The sequence below is a fragment of the Sceloporus occidentalis genome, unplaced genomic scaffold (assembly GCF_023333645.1).
Source record: "Sceloporus occidentalis isolate IW3139 unplaced genomic scaffold, rSceOcc1.0.p SCAF_1, whole genome shotgun sequence".
NCBI lineage: Eukaryota > Metazoa > Chordata > Lepidosauria > Squamata > Phrynosomatidae > Sceloporus > Sceloporus occidentalis.
In genome coordinates this window covers 261613000-261637074 of record NW_028316981.1, presented here as the reverse complement: position 1 = coordinate 261637074, position 24075 = coordinate 261613000, and the positions used below count along the sequence as shown (strand labels likewise).

The following is a 24075-nucleotide window of genomic DNA, read 5'->3' as shown; positions in this document are numbered from 1 at the left end:
GCAAGGCCAGCCTGCTGTTGAAAACCCCCAGCTTGTTGGGGGCAATTAGCTTCCGGTTGAAGCAGTATATAAATGAAGCTGCTGTTGCTCTTGCCAGTTCAATGCCAGCCAGGGGCTGAGGGTCGACTCAGCATTGCCTCCTTCCATAGGTTGCGAAAATGAGGAGCCAGGTTGTTGGGGGCCTATTAGCTTAGGGAGTGCTTAAGTGCTCTCTATACTGATCATGGACCTGCTATTGCTATTGCTATTGAGTCTCAAAAGCCCAAGGCCCTCCTTGGCTTCTTCCCACTCGGGCGCCTTCTCCTGCCAGGCTTCCCAGAAGAGGAGGACTGACTGAGGCAAAAACCAGGGCTTCCTCGTCCTGAAGGCGGGCGGGCGGAGCAGCCTCTCGGAGCGGGCCGCCTGTCTGGCTGCTGCTGGGCTTCGGAGGGAAGGAAGGAAGGGCGGGCGGAGGGAGGGAGGGAAGGAGGGCCGGAGGGAGGGCCGGCTGGCTCCGGGGGCGGACGGAGCGGAGGCTCCCTTCCTTGGCTCGGCGTCAGAGAGAGAGAAAGAGAGGGCGAAGGAGGCGAAGGCGGACGCCCAGGCGCCTCCGGAGGGCAAGGGGAGAGAGAGAGAGCCCTGGAAGCCGGCAGAGGACCAGAGAGAGGCAAGTGGCTTTTGAGGGGAAGGAGGGGGGCTGCGATCTCTTTTCCCTTCCCTTTCTTAGGAGCTCCGCCGCCCTTTTCCGGACTCTGATCGGACTCCCTCCTTTCCCTGCCTTCCCTCCTAGTCTCCTTCCTTCCCTTTCCCTTTCCCTTCCCTCCCTTCCTGGCCGGGTGGCCAGACGTGTCCTCCCTTCCTCCCAGGAGGACAAGGCGCCCTCAGAAATGGAGGACCTGGAGGAATAAACGCCCAAGAGCAAAACTGAACAAAAAAGCTCCAGAGACTCCTACAGTCTGAGGAAAAGAAGATCCCCCAAAGCCCTTCGGCTCAAAATGGAGGAGGCGCTGGTGGCATTCCTCTGGGGAAAGCTCCTGGGAAAGGAGGACGCCTGGCTGGGGGTCCTCCATGCCCTCCTCGCTTGCCTCTCTCCCTGGACAGCCATGGCCCCCTTCCTCCTCTCCTTTTGGGGGCTTCCTTCCCTTGGGCTCCTTTCCTCTTCTTGGGGAGGGAGGCTGCTGGAGCTGGGCTTCTTTCCCTCTGGAGCAACTTTTCCTTCCCTCTTTCCTGGGAGCGGAGGGGCTTCCAGGGGCCTCGCTCAGCCACCGACGGCCGCTTGTGGTTGCTTTATGGTCGGCATTTGTAGCCCGCCTTTCAGCTGCCTCCGAGGAGGAGGAGGAGGAGGAGGAGGAGAAGGGGGCTGCTCTTCCTCCTGGGGGCTTTGCGCGCCCTTCTCCTCTGGGCTTGTTTCTGGCCTTGGGGGGGGGGCTGCTTTCCCTAAAGGTTGTCTCTGGGAGGGTGGGGTTGTTATCACAGAATAATAATCATAATCTCTTTAACATCTCTCCCGGAGATCCCCCCGCCGCCTTTGTGGCTTGGAGCCCCCTCTCTGGCCCTCCGCTCCCCGGGGCTTTTCTGGGGAAGTCCCCCTTTTGTGGGCTCCAGGCTTTGAAGGCTTCCCCTCAGCGGGGTCTCTCCCTCTCTGGCTCTTTCCCAGCCCTGCCTCTCCGTTGGCGGGGAAGCCCTCCTCCGAGAGTCAGCATTAAAAATGTCCCTCTTCAAAAGTTTCTCAGGCTGGGAATGCGGAGCTTTTGCTCTCCTGCTGCTGCTGCTGCTGCTGCTGCTAGAGGCAGGAAACGAGGCTTTGGGCCGGGTTTAGTGAGAGAGAGTCCAAGCCTGGGCTGGGCCTGGCTTTCCAGAGAGTGTCTCTCGTCCAAAAGCCCTCCACGACGAGGATACAAACTGTCTCATCCTCTTCCAAATGTGGAAACAATGTCTGCTCTTTTAAGATGGTTGGCGCTTCTTGCTGTGCTCTCAGGCTGCATCCACACTGGAGAAATAACCCGGTTTGGCACCACTTTAACTCTTTTCTGGCCCAAGGCTATGGAATTCTGGGAGTTGGAGTTTGTTGTGGGGCCCAGAGCGGGATGATAATCCATTTAAACTTTGACAGGCGTAAACTGCTGGCACCAAACGCAGTTGCACAGTTTTAAGCAATGACCACAAAGTGCATTAGAAAGTACAAAGGACAGCAAGCCCCCCTGAAACTTACTGTCTACCAGTCTAAAATGTGGCCTCTTCTTGATTGGGATCAGTATATTGGGAGTCATATAGGGTCACAGAATGTGAAATAATAATAATAATAATCCCTGCTGAATATATTTACAGCTCGGATTTTAAAATCCAGAAAAGATTGCCTTGGTTCACTCATTTCTAGCATTCTGGATGAAAATATAACTTGCTCTTTTAGATTAAGTGCTTTTCAAAATGTTCTAGAATCGGAGAATAAAGTGGAAGCAAACAATGCCAGCTTTAAAATGTGGTGCTTTCTTTCATGCGCGGTGCTGCGGATTTTTACCAGTGTTTTAATAGGCAGATGGAGGGAACAAGGCACATGTTTGGGACAAACATTTGAGAACGAAACTAGATTTTGTTTCTTTGTATCAGAGTTATGTGCCTTGTGCCAGCGCACACTTAACCACACTGTTGAGACTGTACTTTCTTAACAGAGATGATAGTTTGAGGGGAAATGTTGAATTTCTTTTTTACTTTAGGATAAGTCCAACTCATAAAACATTTTAGTGCCGAGTATTCATACTGATCTCATGATTTGCACAGAAGAGTTGGTTTTGTGTTACCCTTAGATTTATATATGTATATAACTCTCAGTGATTGAAAGTCTGCCAGCGAGATTAAAAAGTCACTGTAAAATGAATCTATCTAAACAGTAGAAGACTGTAGGATAGGATAGCACTATAAACGTGTATCCCTTCCTTCCTCTACTGTACCTGTTTCCAGAGTTTATATAGGATCATGGAACCTAATTATATAGATTGATTGTAAGTTCCATGGGGCTCACTGACCTTTTTACTTTCTGAAGCACTTTGAAGTCATTGCACTATATAAATAATAGACCTATGAAAGGTCCTGAAGTGGTGATGTTTATCCCAAAGTGTTGTAGAATATGGGTGCTGTTTTTCATGGAGAGATGTTTTGTGTGAAGTACTTCTTTATACTTCACACACACAACCCCCCCCCAAAAAAAAAAAACATTTGTGCTGTTTAGAGTTGTGTTAGTGCACTGTTCCCAGAAAAGTGGATGATCTGAAGCAGCAATCCAGATTGCAAACAGTGCCCAGTTGGGCAGCCCTGTCTTCTTACTGAGGTGAAAGGAAAGAAAGGAAGCTGATGCCATTTCAGAGACTGTTAAAAGAGTCATCCAGTTGTGCTAAAATGGAATACAGTTGCAAGAACATACAAACAACACAGAGCACGCAAACCCCTTGCTAGTATTTAAGGGATGCAGAGAAGTATACCAGAATCTGTATATTAAGGTGATATATATATATATATATATATATATATATATAGACTATATAAGCTCTGCCTTATATATTTGAAAACAAATCTGTCTGTAAAAGTTTGAAAACAACTCTTTCTGTTTCCCACCCCCAACATCTACATTCAAAAGCTACTGGTCATATGATATTACACTGCTCCTCCATCTTTCAGGCAGTTGGACTGTAGCTGGGGGGCAATTTACCTACATAGTATTTCCTGTTTCTTTGTGCCTGTTTGCCTTTCCCTCTAAACTGTGAGCAGGAATACTCTGGGAAAGCTTCAGGGCAGAGGAAGGAATTAATTATGTTTAAAAAGTCCACAGTTAGAATTCTATGATTAGCTCTTTCTGGTAGATACTCTTGTATTCAGTGTGCTTCTCTGATCTGTAGTGAGTGTTGTCTACCATAGACGGATTTCTTATTTTTTTTTCCAAATACACATGCAAATAAATGAAAGCATGTATGTAAGAAATGGTTATGAAGGACATCTGCATTCAGAATAACTAGTCCTATCATTATTTGTAAACTGTTTTGCTCTGATGCGATCCTGTTCTTTTGAAAGGGCCTGATGAGTTAATTGAATTAACGCTTGAATCTCCCTAAAGGGAATGATGGCAGATGATACACATAAGAGGTTTGACTTTTTAATGCACTGCACTTCGTGTGGTGAGTACGCTGCTGCCTTCAGGTGATGAAAAACCAGCCTTCTTTCCAACTCTGAAGCTGCAGAAGTGGGTGAGATCATCCCAGTTCAAGATTGAGAGGAATGTCTAAGAAGCATGGTCACATTGTTACTGAGGTAGCAGGTGTGCTTCTTCTTGGGGTAGCAGATGTCATGAGCCTTTCTTGCAGGGAGGACTGGGAGGCAGCTTTCTTCTCTGAGATGGAAGAGGCTTTCTTGGCTGCATCTACCCAGAAAGTGCCATGTTGACATGTTCCCTTCCACAGGAGCATTCTAAGCAGAAATAATGAGAACCGGTGAATGACATTTTTGGCTTTGGTTAGCAAGACCAGCCAAAAACTACTAGACATTTGGATATGTGAATTGTTATCTGCGTATACTATGCTTTTACATTCCAAAATTCAAAAGAGTACTTACTTCTGCAACATAAATTTTATGCTCATTGGGAGAACTTGGCATAAAATTTGGCCTTGCAATCAGATTCTATTAGTGTTTCAACTTGTGCCATTTGTTCGTATCAAGCTTGTTATGGAGAACAGTGTGGTTTTTCTGCCTCATTAAAGCCCTTCTTATTTAACAGATTTATGTCTTTTGTCTTCTGCAGTTCTTTTTTTAATTTTTGTTTTTGTCATTGTCACTTAGGAATTTTGTTAACTAAGCCAAGCCAGTCTTCTTTCCTAGAGCTTCATTCAGTCCTGGCCTTTACTGTTTCATCATTGACTTTGGTCAAGTGTTATTAGTATCCCTGTTAATCAAATCGAGACAAATTTGACCTACAGGCTAAGTAGGCCACCTTGTATTTCAGCAGATGTTCTTTGGCCATACTAGTTCTTTAAATGTGTCCCATGCTGTGTGCTAATAGGGCTATCTATGAATTTGTATGAATAAAATGGATGGAACGAGCACAGTGGTGCTATGAATTCTCCTCTGTACAATGCACACACAACGTGTCATCATGATCTAGAGCTTGAACGGCATTAAAGACAAATGCATCCCTGAATGCATATTCTAGAGTTGGAAAGGGTGCAGAAAAAGGCAACCAAAATAATAAAGAAGCTGGAAGAACTGTGTGTAAATACTACAACATTTGGGATGTTATAGTTTAGAAAAATGCTAGCAAGAGAAAACCTGGGAGACATGTATAAAATTGTGAGCATTGTGAAGAAATATGATTATAATAATAAGGCTGAATGGTGGGAAGTTCACGGCCAACAAAAGGTACTACCTCTTCACAAAGCACATAAATATTTGAAGTGATTATTTTCCTAGTTGATGGATAATTTTGTATAAAAGATACTTGGCAAAGGGCATGTCTCAGGTAAAGTCCAGCCAGGAAATGTAGTTAGAACTGTTATTCTTTGCCCTTCTGTCACAGTATTTGGGAGCCATTATTGTCATCCTAGTTCCTAACTGCAGGCTTCTAGGTCTAGTCAGAAGTATGGTTTTATAATTTCTTATTTATCATTATGTTAAACCATTATGAATGCTACTAGTACTATGGACAAAATATAAAAGAGTGTTATGCCACCTTAAATAGAGCACCAACAGGTTTACTGCACCAGTAATTTTTTTGGACTATAGTACTGTTCACTTGATCATAAGGATCATCTGTACTGTTTGTTTATTTCTGTGACAACAACAGGACTTGTTGTTTCAGCATCAACAGTCCTAATATGGCTATCCCTTGGAAACAAACAAAATGAGGTGGATTGGTTTTCTTCCGTTTTTCTGCTTTGTGTCCCTGTATTTCTAACCTAATGCCAAACTTGTAATTGGACAGTAGATTGATCTGTTGAGATATCCAGCTGTGTATCTCTGCTGTTGGCCTGGCATTGTTGCTCATCTTTGCTTGCCCTGGGGTAGTGTTCTTGCTTCTGATGTGTGAGGGTGTACAACTTCAGTCAGCTGTCAACTTTGCAGCATCTGATTATTTCTGTCAATCTGATGTCAGTTTGAGGACAAGGAAAGTACTTACAAGAAGAGATGCTGTGACTTAAATATTACATGCTTCAGACAGGTGGAGAAGCAGTTATCTTTCAACCCCTGGAGCTCTTGTCAATTCCATTTTATATGGCTAACAGAGTTTCTCATCGTGCATCCAGTGTCTTAAAATATGCATAGGGAGAGCATGTGTGAAGCTATGTTATACAAAGAAGCTCTGCTAGATCTCACATATAGTTTTAACATAGTTGGAGATAGAGCAGTTAAAGTTGAAGTGGTGTCTCTGTCTTCCTCTCTCTTTCAAAACAGCATGGTAAATACTGCAGTTATTGGAAGTCACGTTGCTTTATGTAAACAATCAATTTTTTAGTCAAGCCTCCCTTCTCAGAATTTGAAGGTGTTGTTAATTAATACAAAAGTGTGTGCTGTACACATTTATTAATCAGGGTTTAATTTAAATCTCTGAAGTACTGATATCAAAAACAGAGTAATTCTGATGTCAGCAGTATATATGGATACTGGGCCTTCTCAAAAATATAATTAGCTGTTTGTTCAAATGAAATATGCCAATCCTCAGCTTGTGTGATCCCTGTTTATTTCAAGTGTATCAGATAAATGTCATGTGGGTCAAAATTTTTCAATGAGCAAATTCTCTTCCTTGGGTCCCTCTAAAACTTTTCCCCAACCACCCCTGTTATAAGTCTGACTTTATTTTTTTTTTAATTATGCCAAGCTGACCACACTTTTGGATGAAACTCCCACATTTTCCTCAAAGCATCTTACAAAGAGGCTAAAACAAGATTTTCTGTTCAAAAAATTGCATGCAGGTTTAGATTTGTGAAGCAAAGAAAATAAAATTCAGGGTTTTATATTTAAATATTCCTTAAGGTTGGTTACTAGTAGATTTAGAAATGGTAAGAAAAACAGTATTTTCATGGTTATTTTATATATTGTTCTTTATTTTAAAGGCCATCTAAAAATAAAAATGAATAAACAAATCAAAAAGAATTGTTAAAATTTTACAAGTTAATCAGGTTACATCTGCACAAAAATAATACTATACACAGTTAAAAGAAACAGAAGATCCAAAGGTTTCCTTAACCATTGTCAAAGACCTGGTTACATTTTGAGTAACCTAGGATGCATTGTAGTTTCTTGAGTACTGGCCAAAGGCAGGATCTTCCAAAGATCTTAGTGGTGGACTTCTGCATACCAGGAAAGGGGTTCTAAAAGGTACTTTGGTGTACATTTAACATTTTATAAATTGATACCAGGAATCCAAAACTAGTTTTGAAATAAATGTGCAAATCATGCAGAATACATGTACTCCTATTGCAGCTTTGTACAATGCTCATTAACTGAATGAAAGCATTTACTACCAGCTGAAGCCTTCAAGGGCAGGCTGAAGTAGAGTGCATTACAGTAGATCAGATATGAGAACACTGAGGCATAACTCAGGACTGAATCAAGGCCATGAAGGAGATAGTGGATACTGTGCTCAGAAATGACATTTGTGCATGACAGTACAATGCAAAATTTTCTTTGGTAGACATTTTACTGGAGATCATTTTCTATGGAACCAAAAGATTAATGCGTCATCCATCACAGAGAACTGAAATACAAACTCAGACTCCCATTTATCACTTTTTACAGCATACAGCTCACAGACATAGGAAATATAAATACACATAGAAACTCCCAAACACATGCTCACTCAAGTAAGAGACACAAAGTAAGTTGATGTCTCATTTAACTATGACAGGCAATCACCACGGAAGGGAAATGTACATGCAGGCGCGTGCGCACACGCACACAAAACCAGGTGTGGCCCAAGATATTTTGCTACCTGAGGAGCAGCAGCAAATTTCTAATCAAGTTACATGAGCAAGTCAGCCTAACCAGTCTCACACTGTTGTGGGAATAGAAATGGGGAGAACTTTCAGAAAAACAGAATGTGAATATTATAAAATAATTTTTTAAAAAAATAGTTATGCTGTACTAGAAGTACCAGTTCAGCAACAGTAAATAATGAGAATTATTTTATTGTTGGTTGACCTGGTATTCTAAGGCAATCCAACTAAGGAGAGAGTAAGACTAATATGATTACTATCAATGAATAGGGGAGGGGTTGGCAACACTATTCAGATATCAAAATTCCTTCTCCTTGCATGAGGGCATCCACCCTCCTGGACCAGGCCTCCCTCTGCCAGCTGCTGTGCCAACAAAGGCACCATGACTGTTTTTTCCTTTTCTGCCTTTTCTTATCCAGACACTTTATGGCTTCATTTCTAACTCACATAACTCAAGACTGTATGCTGTGGATGAAAAACAATACAGTGAACATACAGGCAATAGTCACTAAACTACAAGTAAGTTAAAATTGTGCACAGTGAGGAGAGGTACCAATACCGAAATATTCACCTTCTCCCTATAACCAACTCAGGTCTATTCCACCCGTCCTTATCAGACAATAAGCAAAGACAATAAAAAGACACAGAATAAGAGCCGTGCCATTGGCACCAGCACACTGCACATCCTTTTGCCCACACCCCACTCATCTAATGCTTCTCTCCCACACCCCTCTTGTCTAATGCTTCTCACTCAAATGAACCACCAGCAGGAGCAGATTTTTGCTGCTCCTTTTGCTGGTGTCTTTAGGCCACCTTGGGTAGCCTTCTGGATGCTTTGGTGGTGTTCGTCATCTGCATGCCATCCCCCAAAGTGGCTGGAGGCTGCTCCTTTTGACCCATATGTTTTGGGCCCGAGAAGGATGTTCTGAAATGTTCTGGACAGAGAGGCCATTATGGAATAAAGATGCCTCAGTACCTCTGAAGAGAGAGACAAAGTAGTTCACCAATTTTGTTCTGAGGTTCACCCTCTCTTTTTCTTTCTTTCTGTCATTCACACATACATACACTGTTGCTATTGCCACAGTCGTCTTTTCTTCTTGGTGAAAACTTGAGTCAAATAGAATTTTATTTGAATTGGTGCTGATGGATGCAGGAATCCAGGTCAAGGATCCAGCTTCTCAGTAAACTGCAATTCTTAGTGTACCCATTAGCTGTTCTTTGACATACTTAGGCCTTTTTTTTTAGTTCTTTATAGAATGGAGAAGGCCTGAAAAGATCTCTGTGGCTTCATAGAATGACTCAATAAAAAGTATTTTTCTTCAGAATGCTTGCCCTTGATGTAATAGCTCTTTGTAGAACAGTGAATGCTTACAGGGGAGGTTCGTCAGCCATCATTCTCCTGTTAGGAAGAAAAAGTGGAACATATGTGCAAAAAGTCTCTTGCACCTTTTTTAAAAAACTGAAATTCTAAACTTTCTTTGCTCTTCTTTCTATAAAAGAATGCAGTCATGATTATCTAGATTCAGTGGAGCAGCTATACACTTTGCATGTAGTTTCACTTCTGTTCATTTATAGACTTTGGTAGAGAGATATTTTGGAGGCCCTTTGAGCCATTCTAACAAATGAGAATGCGACTGAGCATAATAAGTCCGTTATGTGTCATAGCACACGGCTGGACCCCCAGATACCATTTGTAAGATTTCATTTTGTTTTAGTCATATGCTTCTACTTGGGTTTAAGTACTTATTTGTTGTTACTGCGTGTTTTCCCCACTACTTACTAGCAAAGTACAGTAATTAGCTAAATTAGATTTCTTGCCAGGATTTGTTTTTGTACAGTATTTCCTTTTCAATGTATGCTCAAAGCTTTGCTGAGCTAATCAGAACAGCCACTAGTATGCAGCCTTTTAAAAAAAATCCTTTTTCATAGTTGTCCATGGATATCCTTGACAGAGCAGCACAGTACAGGCTTGTAACTTAAGTTTTCTGTTTGCCAAATTGCCAGACTATCAAATGAATATATTGATAATCTGGAGATAAAGAAAGTATGTGTGTCTTTGTGCAAAGTTCTTTCCTCATATCTGAATGTATGCTGTAACAAGTGCAGAGCATTCAGTTACATAATACTTTGCCAATATTAGCTAAGTACTGTTGTATTTATTGACAATGATTCTGTATTCTCATCTTCCATAAGGGAGAGCTGGTTGTTCTTGATAAGAAAAGAATTACTTGTGTGTTCCTTGGATCATTTAAACTGTTCTGAATTTAAGCATTTTTTGAAAATTTCTTCCATCTGGGCTCCCAAGTCAAGAACCAATAATTTGTTTTGTAGATGAATAACCACAGATCATTGCATAATATCTTGAGTATGCAGGCTTTGGAATTGTGATTTAGGATAATCCCATAAAAACATTAAAAGACAAATAGAATAGGATATTTCCAGTCCCTAGCCTAAATATCCTAAGGGCACCAGATTCTGTCTGATCTTGGAAACTAAGCAGGCTCAGCTCTTGTTGGCACTTGGATCGGAGACCATCAATGAAAACCAAGTGTTGTAGGCAATATTTTAGAGGAAGAAACTGACCAAACCAATCTCTGAGTATTCTTCGTCTAAGCAAATCCTATGAAATTCATGGGGTTACCATAAGTCTAAAGGCAACTTGAAGACACACATAGGCACATATTCCATCCCCTCCCCCCCCCAAAAAAAACCCCACACACAAGAAAACATTATAAGAAGCTGTTTTTTCAACTACTTTCTTCCAAGTCATTTTGGTGTCTTGGAGGGGTTTTCCAGTAATCTCCACAACTCCAGTGTGATCAGTAAAAGTTTGTTACCAGAGTGCCTTCCAGCAATCCTGTTCTTGGTTTGTGAAGACAGCGCCACCTGCTCCAAGATTCTTACCTGAATCTCTTCTCCCCACCCATTCTATATTCCTTTTTAGGGAAACCAAATGGACAGACTGAGAACCAGTGCTGTAATACACGTGCAAATAACAAAATAATCCCAAGCATTCATTTAAATCTGTTTCTTACTTTTGTGTTAAAATACTTTATGTGTAGAATGTGTGTTGTAGAAAACCTTATTAATTTGATTATGAATATTGAAAGATGAGCCAACTACATTCTGAACCATCTAGAATTAAGGGTTCCACATATTCCATTGCAGTGGAGAAATTCTGGGAACTGGCAAGAATTGATTGAACAGGCTATTTAAGTAGATAATACACATCACCATTATGAAGACAGTTCTTCAAAGCAGTTGTGGTTTAAAAGGAAGATAACATGTAGGTGCAATGTTTACAGACAGTGAGTTTCCCTTACTATCGGAAGTAAACAAGGATCAGAAAAATCTGCAACAATGTTGTTTAAGTACTACACCTGTTAAACCCATTTGTGGATGGTGATTCTTCTAGACAGTTACTGCCAAGTGTGGTTGCCCTACTGCTATTTTGGTCTGATCTGTACATCTTATATGTGCTCCCACCATTTCCCTGAGGGTCTCAGAATAGGAGTGTCCTTGAAATTTCCCCCCATATTGTTATCTGTTCCTGTAAGGCAGGACTGTGAGACCTGCCAATCTCCAGATTTATTTTTGTAACCAAGATATTTATCATCACTAACCATTGGCCATGGCTGTTGGTTAGAGCTGATGTTTGAAGTACAATAATTCCGGAAGACCACAGGTTCTCCACCCTTGGTCTAGGAAATTAAGATTGGTTCTATCAATCAGGTCTAATGCATCTTTATTGGGCTCATACTGGTCCTGCCGTATTTGAATAACAGTGTGAGAAATGTGCTCAGTTTCATTTCTAGTGAGAAAAAAAGTGACAAGATTGTCATACATTTTACACAAATTTTAGTGAAAACAGGACCTTTTTCAGGACCTATGGTGCTTCATTCTTAAAAATTTGACTTTACTGTTCATCTTACTCTATTCATTGCATTTTTGTGTATATTTTTGTATTTGCTGTTTGTATTGCTTATATGCTTTGGATTTTTAAAATCTATAATTTGTCTGTGTTGTAAACTACCTTGGACATTACTGCTTTGAAAGGAATTGTCAAAAATTAATGACTAAATTAAAGCAATAATGGTGCATTGTTATTCCATGGAAGGCCACTGCCAAGCTGCATTTTTAGAGAAGTACTTTTTAAGGAAAAACATTGCTTCTTGGTTCCTGAAATGGCTTCACTTCACTTTTGATTCAATGATGCTAGAATGATTGATGTGTAAATCAGTATGTGTGAAATCATTCTAATTTACAGAGTCATGTCAGGAGAGTAGTGCATAGTATACATTAATGCATAGATTTGAAAGACCAAAGTATAAACATATATGAATGCATGCAAATACAGGGTTGGGTGAGGGAGAGAAAGGTAGGAAAGATGAAATAGTGTAAATGTGCCATGCGGACAAGAAATAGCTAGGTATTCAAACCAGTATTGACAACGGCCTTGATAATCACTCTAATGTGATGGATGAAGTGGGACTTCCCAGACTGAGTTAGTTTCATAACTAACACAGCTGTTTATTCTTTATGCTGATTATCCTTTATTGCTTATCTTAAAACATCTGTCTTCTGTTCGGGCATTAATGAAGGTGATCAATACTTTTGGGGATCTATCTGTTAAATTAACAGGCCAAAACAATCCCTGACTTGATACCCATGGGAGACAATATCACAGAGAGTATATAATCTGACTAGCAATTTTTGTGGCTTATAGGTGATCCTACTCATAGCAATAGCAAGTACATTTTTATACCGCTTATCATTGCACTTAAGCACTTCCTAAATGGTTTATAATGTGTAAGCTAATTGCCCCCAACAAGCTGGGTACTCATGTGACCTCAGAAGGATGCCAGGCTGAGTTGACTCTCAGTCCCTGAGTATTGAACTCACAGCTTTGTGGTTTGTGAGTGAGTGGGTATAGTACAGGCATTTAACCACTGTGCCACTAGGGCTCCTTATACTTATGAGGTATATCAATTCCAAATATATTTATCATATGATTATGTCAAATTTGGGAGGTAGGGGAAAGTTCTGATTTGGTATCTAGGTATCATCTGACAGCTTTGATTGCTTCCATGTCTCCTCAGCTTGGGAAAGATTCACTTGAATTCAGACAAAAGAAACCTAAAGCATCCATTTATAAATACATAAAGTTGGTTAATTAATACAATATTCAGATCATTAAGAATGACACATTTTCCCTACACATACCATATTTCTAGATTTTAAAATACAATTCATATGGTAAAAACTGCTGTTTCATTTATGTTGCACGCCACAATATTTATTTAGAAAAAAGTTGAGTACATGGGGTAGCAGCTGTTTGTGTTCTACTCCCTGCCATGCCCCCTTTAAATATAAAACTTGGTTGTTCCTAATGATAATTTCCTTTGGAGATTTAATTAATTTTGCTTTGGAGCAAGTTTTGAATTTTACAGGTTTATGTGCCCTCTTAACTTATTTGCCTATTTGACTTTCTGGTCAGTGGAAATGGATGGCTAAGAGACTTAAACTGCAACATGTTTTCTGCTGCTCCAGAGACTAGGACCCGAAGCAATGGATGCAAACTGCAGGAAAAGAGATTCCACCTCAACATTAGGAAGAACTTCCTGACAGTAAGGGCTGTTCTACAGTGGAACAAACTCCCTTGGAGTGTAGTGGAGTCTCCTTCCTTGGAGGTCTTCAAGCAGAGGCTGGATGGCCATCTGTCGGGGATGCTTTGATTGTGATTTCCTGCATGGCAGGGGGTTGGACTGGATGGCCCCTGTGGTCTCTTCCAACTCTATGATTCTATGAAATGGCCAGCTTCTGTTATTCAGTGCTTTATAACATTTGAATGTGTGGCATATAGATGTGAGGTCTGCCTAATACTGATTTGATTTCCTTTTTTGGAAGTTTATATATTTATGGTTCTTTTTGCTGCACACAGATGGTTTGCTTGGCTCCTCTGTAGATCCATTAGTTGTTATGTGCCTTCAAGTTATTTCTCACTTATGGCAACCTTAAGGTGAATCTATCACAGGGTTTTCTGGAGCCAAAAGTGCCCAAGGCCACCCAGTAGGAAGCACACTTTCTTCAGATATGTAAGGCCAGGCCATCCTTTATTTCTAAATACACTTAAACTTGAAGATGTTCGTTGTTTCTCTTAGTCTATATGTCATTCATTCCTATTCTTGCAGTTCTCATATTGTTGCTTGTTCCTCTTCTCCCATGGGGTCCTTCCACTTTATCATCTTCCAATGAAACTCTTCTGGAAAAGTTTCCATAATCTCCACTCATGCTTTTGGAGTCTTCCCTACTTCTCTTTGTGTTGATAATTAAAGGCTGAAACAGATGGGCTAAATAAAGTAGTTTCCAATTGTTTTCAAGGCAGGGCATTTAGATGATACACGTCTGAAAGGTGGCTGGAAACTGGACCGAAGCTGCACTCTGGGGCTAAAAAACAGAGTAAAAAGAAGCCAGGATGTTCCGACTTAGCCTGGAAAATGGGCATCTTCGTTGCTGCTTATAAATTCCCCTACACAAGTTCAGGGCTGCAGCAAAGCAAAGCAATGAATGTGTGACAACTCCAATGGATGTAGTTACAATACATACAAACCAGACACTCCAATAAGGAGGCATGGAGTGAAGAAAAGTGAAGGGGGTATATGGGGGGCCCCTCCATGATTGTGATTTTCCAGTGCATTACTCATACACTGATGCACTGATGCCCTATATGGGTGGAGCATTGCATGTGCAGCCAATTAAAGGGGCGGTCATGCAGTGGAATAGCATCTGGGCAGACATGGGAGGTGCTTGGAGGTTGCAGGTGGTGTGTTTGTGTGACGGTGTGCATGTACGGTGGAGGCAACAAAAAAAATCCAGCGGCACAACTTGATGCCGTGCCGTGCAGTTGAGCCATGCATATTTGGCCTGCCTTGGACATGGGCTGTACAGGCCAGTGGGGTTTCAACCTGCTTTGGGAAAAAGCAGGACTGAGCCATTTTTTCCTGCCTGTCTGTTCCGGGCCATTGTTTCAGTCTGTAGCCATTTGTGATCTCAGACTTTTATAAATCAGTGTGTTTGTCTGCCTTGATCAAGGCAGTTTTATTCATTTATTTTTATTTATTTATGGTATTTATAACCTGCCCTTCAGCCCTAAAGGCTATCAGAGCGGCTTACAATTATTATTTTTAATTGGATGGTTCCCTGCCCTTGGGCTTACAATCTAAAAGACACGACACAAAAGGAGAAGGGAATGGTGGTGGGAAAGGGGATGAGGTCCAGTGGTTCTTCTCTCCCTCTGAGGCCTGGACCAAGGCAAATGGATTGGAGGGAGGGCTCTTCTTCTTCAGGCTAACCCTGATGGAGCTGGGCCTGCCTGGTCACTCCCTCACAGGCCAAAGGATGACAGTTATCATGGAGGGAGGGCTCAGAGTAAAATCCCAGTGTGCCCCAGGAGTTAGAAATGTGAAGGAGCTTCCTCACCGCAGAAGATAGTGTCCTCCAGAGGTGTCCTGTTATGTGGCCCCGGGGGCCTCCGAGGGCACTGGGCCTCCCTGGGCCTCCTCCTCCTCATCCTCCTCTTCCTGGCTGCCTCGGCGTCTGAAGGGGACTCCCTCAGCCAGGCTGGGCCTCCCTGCCACTGCCGTCCTCTGCCTAATATTAGTTTTCCTAATAGTTGTTGCATCAGGAGACATGCAGATGTCCTTCACTGTGATTCTTTTTTCCTACAGTTTTATAAAGATCAGGTTATTCTCAGGACAGATATTATCTTTCTCCCAAAGGTGGGTTGCCTCTTTCGTCTTTGACAGAATATCATCCTGCTCCTTTATCTATAGTAGAGACTGCCTTTCAGTCCCTGGATGTTAGAAGGGCACAGGCTTTTTAAATGGTACAGCAGGATCTTTTAAAATATGCAGGCTGCTTCTTTGAAACTCTGGACCTCATAAATGACAGTTTGCTTCTGCCCAAATGTTGTCAAAGGTTCGGTGGCACCAAGGATTCATTTAATAAATATTTGTGTTTCTCCATTCAAAGGCACTTGATAAGGGCAGTCGGTACGTCACGTAGACTTTTTGAAAGGTGCTTTCAAAGGTTAAAGAGCCCTGGTGGTGCAGTGGTTAAATGCCTGTACTGCAGCCGCAAGGTTGTGAGTTTGATCCCAGGGGCTGCACTCAGCCTTGCATCCTTTCTTGGATCACTGAAATGAGTACCCAGCTTGTTGGGGGCAATTAGCTGACACATTGTAAAACCGTTTAGGGAGTACGTAGTTCATTGATAAGTGATATAGAAATGTACTTGCTATTGCTTTATTGCAGACATTTTCTGTGTGGGCACATGAGCAAAGTCATTTGCATTTCTGACTCATATTTATATGCGACTGTGAGGATGTTGACTTTGGTAGAGTTGTCTTGTTATCATTGGACAAGTGAGAACTATTTCTGCCTCTGGTAAATTAGGTTGCTTCACTCATGTCTATGAATAACAGACCACAAAGATCAGTTTGCTTTACCTTTGCGTGTATTATAAGTCTCTAAGTGATAATTTTCATCCCCTCCCTTCACTGCTTTTCTACCATCCTTCTCCACTGATGTGCTCACTCCATTCCTTTTCAGTTTATTTGAACTGAAAGAAAGTAGAAATCTGGGAGACCTCTCTAAACATTCATACTGATGTAGGGATGAGGTTCCTGGCCAAAATATTTGTTGAATTTGAGAAATTTCCAGTTGCCTCTGGAGTGCTGCAGAAGAATCTATATGTGCATTGACATATGAGTACTTGAAGAACCATGGTTAGTGGTACCCAAGTGTTACTTTTCACTGCTGTGTTTTCAGTTTATCTGTTATTTTATCCTTTTGGTATTTTTTCTTTTCTTTTAGTTTTAGTAAGTTTTCTACACAATAACAATAAGTAAACGAATGTGTTTTTTATTATTTATTTGCAAACTAATGTTTTAGTTTAATCTTTAAAATTATTGTAAGCCACATTGAATTCCATTTTGAGATAAAGGCGGACTATAAATTAAATAAATAAATAAATAAATAAATAAATAATAACCAAATACCTAAAGACACCAGATTCTGTCTGATCTTGGAAGTTAAGCAGGGTTAGCCCTGGTTAGCATTTGAATTGGAGATTGCCACTGAATACCAGGTGCTATAGGCTACATTTCAAAGGAAGGAACTGGCAAAACCACCTTTGAGTATTCCTTGCCTAAGAAAACCCTATGGCATTCATGGGCTTGCCATAAATTGGCAGGTGACTTGAAGGCCACATAAACAATGCTGAAGGCCACATTAAACAGTGATGAATTCCACCTCATGGGTATAATAATGAGGAGATCCAAATTTTAAATTCATTGTTCATATGTAATAGATGTTTCAAGGGTCTTTTAGTGTAAACTACAGGTTAAGTATGACCTTCAATATTTTGCTAGATTATAGCTTTAGTCAGCATAGCCAGTGATGAAGAAAGTTTATGCTTGTAGTCCAGCCATACCTGGAGGCCTGTACTTTGCCTAAAAGGTAAAGGTTTCCCTTTTGACAAGGTTATCTAGTTGTGTCTGATTGTAGGAGGTGGTGCTCATCTCCATTAATACACAGAGGCGGGTTACAGACTGCCCATTTGGGGCGGGCTGTACCCGCCCCTTTCCCTGGTGTATTGGGGCATCAGCTGCCAGAACGGCAGCCGCTGAGGCCCCGATCCACCGCTTTTCAGGCTGCGGGGAAGCGGCAAAATGCCGCTTCCCCGCAGCCTGAAAAGGGGTGTCCTTGGGGCTTCAAGCCCCAAGGACACCCCGCGGCGGCAGGGAGAAAGAGAAAGGGGCCGCTTGGCCCCTTTCTCCCTTGCTTCGCTGGGCGCAGCCGTCTGAAGGCTGCGCCCAGTGACGCAAAGCGGCGCCGCAAACCAGGAAGGAGCTCTGAAACGGAGCTCCTCCTTGGTCCGCGGAAAGGGCGCACTAAGCGCCCTGGCGCGGACCGACGACGTCACGTCCGCGCCGCCCCGTATAGAGGCGGCGCGGTCGTGATGTCGTCATGGCGGCCCCCTTGTGGAAGGGAAGCTGCCATTTTGTACGGACTCAGTCTGTACTAGGGTTAGGGGGGTGCGGAAGCACCGCACCTTCCTAACCCTAGTACGGACTGACTCCGTACTTTAATGGCAGTGTGTAACCCGCCAGAGAGAGCCAATATTGTCAAAGATGACTCCATGGTCATATGGCCAGCATAACTGCATGGAAAGCTGTTACCTTCCCACCGAAGTGTACCTATTTATCTACTGGCACTTTTACATGCTTTCGAACTGCTAGGTTGGCAGAAGCTGGGCCTCAGCATCTTAACCACTGAGCAATTGCATCCCTCATGTACTTTGCCTACTCCAATGTTTATTCATTTATTTAATTTCCCTTTTTTCCAACATGAGACCCAAGGCACTCACAACACAGATTAAAACAAAGTAGCCTAAATGCAATGCATATAATGAAAAGTTGAAAACAATTAAATAAGCTTTTGTATTAAAAACAACACTAGTTTAAAACATTATGTAAATATTTCAAAGTAGAAATACAGCACAGAGAGCCTATTAAAGCAGCCTTCTAGAAAAACTAGTTAATTGCCAAAATCAAGTTTCAATAAGGAGGTCTTTCCCTGCTGGCAAAAGGAGAACAGAGAAAGGACCAGGCTGGCTTCATGTGGGAGAGAGTTGCACAGCCTGGGAGCAGACTGAGAAAGGGCTCCCACATGCCCTCCCTAGATGTGCCTGTGATGGTGGTAGGACTGAGAGAAAGCTTTTTGATGAAAATCTTAATACTGGGATAGGCTCATGTAGCAAGATAATGGATACAAGATGTAAAGATGTAAAGGATTTTTTAAAGACATAACCAATAGTTCAAGCTGAGAATCTGGAAGTAAACCATATTTTTAAAATTGGAACAATAGTTAATTTTAATAACTAAAATCTTTATTTTTCCTGTTTGTAATAGGAATGGCATTTATGAGAATGCTGCTTTTAATGTTTTCTTCCAAAATCAAGGATGCCAAGTCCATTAGAGAAAATCCTAAGCTTGGAAGCTGCAGGGAATGGAACGGAGACAAGGCATATATATTACTCTGAGTTTCCTAGTGGGAAAATGGAGAGTTGCCACTTTCTCTTCCTTTTAACTATGTGCAACAGGGCATGGAATGTCTGCCAGAAGTAGCATATGCAGATTATACAGACTTTGTGGATATTAATAGAGGGAAGGTGAGATAAGGTTTTGCCTCAAGCTGCCTCTCTGCTGAAATTCACTCTAAGAAAACCAGTGTCAGAAACACTGCTAGGCTGTGTTGGCAATATTGCTTCTTTATTAAAATATGCCTATTTTTGCTTAGGAAATATGCCAGGCCAGTTGGCTCTGCAATGATTTACTACATCAAGCTGATGTAGGAATTTGTGAATGTAGATATTATTTATTTTGTCCCCCAGTAAATAACGGTGGGTTTTGATTTTTTTTCAAACTTTCCCTTTAAAAGACAGCAAAGTATAAACAGTATTTTGACAAAGGTAAAAATGTCACAGGATGTCACTGGAGCAGGGTTAGGTAACATGGTCTATCCCCCACCCAGTGTTTTAGACTACAACTCCTATTGTCCCTTTCTGTTGGCCATTTTGGCTGGTACTGATGGGAAACTAGTCCAAGATGGATGGAAGTCACTGGAACGGCTTCCGTTGCACTAGGGGCAGTAAGAGTATTTTCTTACTGATTATTTATGATTGTTTGGGGAATATTTTATGCAGTCTGCAGCTCATCTTGTCAAACGATGCTAAGTGCATTTCTACTTCTGTTCTGATATGTTAAAGAGATGTAACTTGCTCACAGTATGCCTTTAGATATTTGGGACAATGTTTGAGGAGTACTGTTGCCTGAAAGCTTGCTGCATGAAATGAGATGTTATGATGCTTACTCTTGAGAAGACACTACCTCAGCATAAGGTTTCTGGGATTTAAAATGTGTAAAGATTGTTTCTTTGGTTTTGTTGAAGTTGATATTGATGATTTCTAGGATAATGCATCTCAGATTTTCTCCTGTGATGAATCCAATGTGCCAGGGGCCAGTACCATATTTGTGCCCATTGGCTACAACAGTTCCTTTCTTCCCCAGTGGCTCACAGACTGGTAACAATCTGCCGAACACCATTCTGAGTAACATTGTTCTAGGAAACCATGTAGTTTTCTAGTCTGGATGGTTCATGGGCATGCTGTTGTGAACTATTTATATGACAGTCAGTTTCTGAGATTGAAATAAATCATTTAAATTATCTGCCTTGGAAAGATTCTAGGATGTAAAATAAACTGTATTTTTTTTTTTGTCTCAGAGATTGGAATAAAGACATTTCTGTAATGTTCAAAGCTCAGTAGAATTAGTATAGAAATCTATATTTTAAGTGGCTAACAATAAGTCACCTTCCCAAACATCCAGCCATCAGTACATCAGCTATTGAGTTTGTGTGCGTGTGTGTGTGTGTGTGTGTGTGTGAGAGAGAGAGAGAGAGAGAGAGAGTATTTTACATTGTCAGCTTTCTTCATCTAGGGCTTAATTTATACTGTTTCCAAGGATGCCTGTTTGATTGGGACCCTGCAGAATAAATGTGGCCCTTGGCCTAATTTCATGAGAGCAGGAGAGAGGGAGAGACAGACCAAGAGCAAGATAGAGATCATAAGGAGAGCGTGAGAAGTATACAGTGCCATGAACCTATCCCTCTTTTGGCCCAGCACATGATTAACTTTTCCAATAGATCAACAGACCTCCATAAGATAATGCTTTCTTAACCCAGCATAGAAGATAGAATAAATGAAAATCTCTGAAAATGTAGTTTATTTAGTGTGCATATTCATTATGTTTAATTATTTTAGGAATAAATCATGTGAGAATTTCTGTCTGCATGACAAAGAATATATTAGGCAATGCATATGGGAAATTTTCACATTCGTAATTTCATTTGCTACCAAATCAGAAATATATAATTTGTCCAGTTTTTGATAACCTTGATTGTATTGTATTGAAGACTTATTAATTCCTATTGATGCTAATATGTATAGTTAGTTATTTTAGAGAACCACGAACAAGTTTGACAGGAATTAAATTAGAATTAAGATAGTAAATGTGATTTAGCAAGTATATTTTTTATTTATTTTGATTTATTCATTTAGGAATGCTGATTTCACTATTGCCAGACTGTCTTTTAATAACGTATAATTAGTGTTAGTTTTCTAGAAATTCTAGCTTGTTTTGCCTGAAATGATGAAAGCTTTTCTCTTCGATATTGATGGAAATATTATTTACCTATTTGCTTGGAAAGTACTGTTCTTAATCTGTTGTTTAAGGTAGCAATAGTAAGTATGTTTCTATATCGTTTATCAGTTCACTTAAGCACTCCCTAAGAGATTTACAAAGTGTAAGCTAATTGCCCCCAATAATCTGGGTACTCATTTTAGTGACTTTGGAAGGATTCTCTAATGAATATGTTTGTAACATTTCAGGTCACCTTTTTTAAAATGGAGAATTTTAATCTCAGTTTGTAAACTCTGTTTTCAAGTTGACTGTATTTTGGACAGGGTACCTGTAGTCTATGTAAATAATATCTGCTTGTTTAAGTTTAAAAACTAGACATTAAGAAAATATTTGTGATGATATAATGGAATACTAAATTGACAGTATGTCTGAGAGTCATACTGCTAAAAGGAAGTTATGTGGGATTAGGCTTGCCATATCCCGCCTGGCTTTCCCAGTTTGGGGCGGAGCCACACAGTCCCACCCTGGTTTAGCCCCTCCCCTGGGACCTCCCCCCCCAGCAAGGCCCTGGAGGCAGCTCCACCCCTCCCCATGGCTGTGTGCCACCCTCCCTGCCTGGCTTAGCCTAGAGAGCAGGTCTTCAAGACATCTGCCACTCAGAGCTATTGCCAGCCCACTTGGTATATATACCCTGCAAAAGGCATTACTTTCAGGTTACAGTGAGCAAAGAAGAAAAGGCCATCAATCGTTCCTGTTTCCCTGGGAGTCTAAATGCCTCATCTTTTAAATGTCTACCACTCAGTATTGTTGTAATTCTTTATCACAGGGTCGTTTTTGAGGCCCTAAACACCTTTCCTTGTAATATGCAAATTTCTCCTGAAGCTGACCAATGGGAAAGAAGCAATCAGCCATCCCCTTGGGTTGGTTTTCAATGGCTTGGAAGGAAGAGATTTTGCCTTGCAAGTTGCTGGTAAATAATAGAAGGCTTTGGGGTAGCAAAGGCTGCAGAAATAGTTTGACCCCCACCTTAAACATCCATGGCTCAGTGCTATGGGATTCTGGGAATTGTAGTTTCTTGTGGCACCAGAGCTCTTTTGACAAAAGGAGACTGAATGATCCACAGAGGAGGCATTGCCTGGCTGGGGGCAGAGCCTCTTGCCAGCAGTGAGAAGGCTGCGATGATGAGGAAAAGCAGGGGCTCCTCTGGTGGTCCTGGCCACTTCCCTTGGCTCCCTCCCTCCTCCTCCTCCTCCTTCTCCTCCTCCTCTCAGAGCTCATTCACACTCCTTGGCTTTTCTCCCCCCACCCCCACTCTGCACTTTGAGACCCCTTTAACTGCCAAAGCTCAATGCTCTGGAATTCTGGTGCCTGTGAGGCATTTAGCCTTCTCTGTCAGAGAGCTCTGGTGCCACAATAAACAACAATTCCCAGGATTCCATAGCACTGAGCCCTGGCAGTCCAAGCAGTGTGTTTTGGACACAGAGATCCTCCAAATGAATCCAGTCCCTAGCCTTTCTATCTCTCACACACACTGCAGGAATAATAACCCACTTTGAGACTGCTTTAACTCAGTGCTAGGGAATCCTGGGAATGCGAGTGTTTGGGAGACATTGAGACTTCTCTGTCAGTGATGGCTCTGAGGCCACAATAGACTACAATTCCCAGGATTCCCCAGCACTGAGCAGTCTCAAACTGGACCATTTCCTCAGTGTGGATGCACCTGGGGAGGAATTCTGGGCACTGCAGTTCAACTACGTTTGGAGGGTTATGGGACTCCCTGTCAGAGATAGCTCTGGGGCCACAATGTACTACAGTTCCCAGCATTCCCCAGCACTAACCCAGGACAGTTAAGTCACTCTCTAACTGGATTATTTCCTCAGTGTGGAACTCTGGGCATTTCAGTCCAGCATTGTTTTATATCTGCAGTGTATTTTGGACCAGAGACAAGGTGACCAGGCATCCTCCTCCTTTTCCAGGACATGTCCTCTTCTGTCAAATTTCAAAAGGTCCTCCATTTGGATCATGGCTAAGAAGCATGGATTTATAAGTACATGGGTGTTTTTAGCTTTTATTTTTGGCCATGTCCTACATTTTTTTGCTTGGGTGCCCTACATTTTGGGGTGAGGGCATTGGTCACCTTGGTCAGAGAGCTTTCCAGGGGTTAACTGCCATTCTGCTGTGGTGCTGGAACAAACCACCATTCCCAGAATTCCATAGCATTCAGCCAAGACAGTTAATGTGGTCTCAAACCAGATTATTTCTCCAGTGTAGATGCAGCCCAAGCCTTTTGCCTCTCTTATGCCTGAGATTTCAAAGCCCAGCCTTGGCACCACAACAAACTACAAATCCCAGGATTCCATAGGATGGAGTGATGAGAGTGACAGCAGTGTGGCAGCAGCCTAAGTGTGCTTAATGCAGTTCTTAACATGGTGCACCTCTTGCCTACAGAGTCTCACAAGACTTTTTTGTTGAACAACTTGTACCCATTAACTCCATTTCATTTCTCCTTTATTTAGTGGGGAGGAATACAGACAAAACAAGCCAAAATGAAGAAAAACCAAAGTCCCTTGACCAAAGGGTTTGGTTGTGGAATAAGCCTCTGAAATATGCAAGAGGCAATGTTAAAATAAAGCCATGTTCAATGCTCAAATGTGCTGTTTGGAATGGGGAGAGGGGGGTGGCCAGAAAGGGAAGTACATTTCCGTGATCTGTCTACGAATAATGTCAAAACGTCCTCCATTTTGATCATGCCTAAGAAACATGGATTTATATTAACATTTCTAAAAAAGCCTCAATTTTTTTGCGTGTCCTCCATTTTTAAAAAATGTGTCCTACATTTGAAAATGTTGTCCTGCATTTGTC

At 41.7% G+C, this 24075-nt stretch overlaps 1 protein-coding gene across 4 annotated transcripts in view; it reads left to right on the top strand.

Annotated features, from left to right (window-relative positions):
* Positions 1-489: 489 nt before the first annotated feature.
* PAM (peptidylglycine alpha-amidating monooxygenase) overlaps positions 490-24075 on the top strand; it is a 198667-nt gene continuing 175081 nt past the window's right edge. For 2 of the 4 annotated variants that reach the window (XM_089492745.1, XM_089492700.1), the window contains exon 1: positions 491-646. The gene's annotated coding sequence lies outside the window, so the exon portion shown is untranslated. Of the gene's footprint in view, positions 647-24075 lie in introns of all 4 variants that reach the window. The other 2 variants (XM_089492734.1, XM_089492722.1) reach the window with 2 other exon arrangements.